Genomic DNA, 3317 nt, shown 5'->3' on the forward strand with positions numbered 1-3317 from the left:
ACGCGACAACAAAGTAAATTCACCTTCGATTTACGCACATCTCAATCTCTCTTCCTTCTACCGTGATACTGTCTCTTTTTTCAATCTTCGGAATCACGAACTGGTTTCTCGATTTAGCTACGAATTTGCTCCAGTTCTTTTCACCTGAATGGCTCGAATCCTGCGGCCGTTCGTCCTCGTGACGTAACCGAAGCACGTGTACGTCGCGGCAACCTTGCCTCAGGTGGGGTTGGAAACGTCACGGTTATATACCAATCCTCCCCTGAAGGCAGCACACCCTCACCCATCGATCCTGGTGAACCCTCTTCCATTCATGAGGAGAAGCTCTGGTACCAGGCCGGCGAACCGCATGGCTCTACCTGGTATCTGGAACAAACCGACGCTCTTGGCGCGCTCGTGGTAACGGAGCCCAGAGGGTTGCGGTGGATGCGGGGAAGTGAAGGGTTACGGCTCTGTGATCCTAGGTCAGCGACGATATCCTTAGTAATGACCGGGAATTCGTTTAGAGCCACGTCAGCATCGCAAATACGCCTCTTTCGAATCGTTATTCCCTAGACTGTCGCGTCCAGATTTTCAACCCTCGATTTTGAATGCCGACCCTAACAGACTCGACCAGACTCCCAGCTCTCACCCTTTAACAACCCTTTACGATAAAATAATATACCCATATGTCAGCTTTCTCTTTTCAGTTTTTTAAAATTTGATTTTATGAATTTCTTACATATTTTTTTACATTGTTTTACTCTTTTTGTAATAATTAAGTTTCTTGTAAGATATAGAGGATGTTAATTTCTGCAACAATCGCCTAAGAGTCAGATTCTGTTAAAATTGCATTGATAAAAAAATGTATGTCGTAAAATATCAATATTTAGTAGAATTTTTTAAATTAATATTTTATTTCTTGTATAAAAGATAAAATTCTGCAATTCGGAAACTTTTCAATAATTATGTTTTTTACAATAAAGTATTTAATTTCTCATTACTTTCTTTATTTTCGTAGTAATTTATTCGCTTAGTCCTTTTATTGTGTAAAAAACATTGATACTTTTAATGTTAAACTTTCACTCTATAACTTTTACTTTCTTAAAGTTTTAGTATCAACAAAATACAAAATAACATTCAACCTTCTTAATCGCAAGACCTGTCTCCTTACATTTCCAATGTTAATAAAAAATAAAATGTGACATTCAATCTTCTTAACCATGAGATGAAATGCGTCGATGACGGTGGAAGTTGTCGGCGAAGAAAAGAGATTATCTACAACGATTGAATCTTTCTCGTTATAGAAAAGTCCTTCAATCACGGTAATGGATTATAAACGCGGAATTTTTTGTTGTACACATTTCTATTCCAGTCAATGATGCAGAAACAATAGCGAGTAAAATAATAACTCTCTTTACATATATATAGTCGTATTATTTTTAATGTTCCTTTATGTATTTTCTAAAAAATAACTTCTGATTCATTTTCTCAAATCCAAAAAGATTTAAATTTTTTTCCATTATATTTAGTAATATTTAATTAAAAGAAAAAATTTTTATTTTTTTGATCGTCGAGATTGTTGAAGTACGTGAAAATTTACACTTTCTCGCGTTTTCTATATTGATTTTACTCTTGCTTAAAAAAATTCCCTTCTCTGGATGCACTTGAGAAATGTTGCAGCGATGATGAGCGGGAGGGAATGTCGCGTCAACCTTTCGCGGCACGACGACGTTCGCGATGTGCGAAACGTTATAAATAGGAGACTGCTTGTGACAACCTCGATCGAGCGCGTCAGCTGATCACATATTGACAGTTCGATAAGTTTGCCGCGCAGGAACATCATTCAACCGTCGAAATTGCTCCTCGCGCAATTAGTCGCGCCTCCGTGAGAACGACGGAATTCTGAGGATCGATTAAAGTGCTCATCGATAGAGTCGTCTACGATAATAAAAAGAGTTATCCGCGATGATCTGGACGAAAACTTTAATTGTTTTTTCTAAGATATTGAATTTTATTTTAATATATCCTCTCATACATTTTATGTATATCTGTGCATTAATTATTTTAGATGACTAATTCGAATAATTAATTTAAAGTTACATCATAAATTAAAAAAAAAATCAATAAAAAATTTTAAACGTATAAACCGACTTTCACAAAAATTAAAAAAGGATTGTAATAAAAAAAAATTAAATTTTTTAAATAAATAAATTTATAAATTTTTAATAAATTAGTAATTAATTTATCATTTACAACCAACATGTAAAATTTAGATTTATATTAAATATTAAAAAATTCTATTGCTTTCTTTTTTTTTAGTAAATTAAAAAAAGTCCTTTTTAATAAAACAAAATAATATATATATTTGAGAAGAAGAATTAAATTAACAAAAGTTTAAGAAAGTCAGTATATAAATTATTTAAAATATTCAAGCAACATTTAAAATAATTGTAATACTAAGCTATGTAATTAGTCAAAGTGCAAAGACATGGCTCAAAATAATTGATATATATATATATAACTCAAATAAACGGGGGAATTGCGTCTGATATTGATTTATATTGAAACTGTATATAGATTGTAGATCGCAGAGACACACAAACCTGCTATCAAATTCCGAAGAAAATTAGAGCAAAAGTTTGAAAGCTTGGGGCAAGGAAATCAATTTGACCGCGGATCAAGGACCGATTTCTAGTATCGGTTCGTCAGAGTCAGTTTCGTGACAGAAAATTACGAAAATGGTAATTAGGCACAAGGCAGCAACAGCGGCGACGTGCCGGCTACGGCTTATTCATACTTCGTAGCCATGGCGATCCTGCACTACTGATAAAACAACAGTACACACCATAATGTACTTACGCGGAATAGGGGAACACCTTGTGTACCGGGTGTCACAGAAATCGCGCGTAGAAGTACATCGCGAGAGAAGAACCCGAACCGTGGCTTTTGTTGATTCTGCATTACTGAAGGAAGACGACGAGTAAAACTCAAAGACTAACGTTAATTGTTACTTTTAACGATAGAGAAAAATTATAATTTTTTATATTGAGAATTTTAATAATATAAATACTTTTATTTAAAAAAAGTAAATTTATTTAAATTAATATTTCTCTCTTGATACGGGAGTTAATATTGTTATACCCTTAAGAATATCTAATTTAATTATTAGGCTTTATATGACATCAAGAGACGTTGTTTTCTGAAATAAACTTTAATCACGTGAGAGCGTTGCTCTTCTCGGATGAATTAATTTCGGGATAGTAACAGTTTCAATTTTCGGATGACATATGGCGACTTGATGCGCGCAGTGCGCTTTTACCGACGTATGCAAGCCA

This window comes from Cyphomyrmex costatus, unplaced genomic scaffold (genome assembly GCF_001594065.2).
Source record: "Cyphomyrmex costatus isolate MS0001 unplaced genomic scaffold, Ccosl1.0 scaffold998, whole genome shotgun sequence".
NCBI classification, from domain to species: Eukaryota; Metazoa; Arthropoda; class Insecta; order Hymenoptera; family Formicidae; genus Cyphomyrmex; species Cyphomyrmex costatus.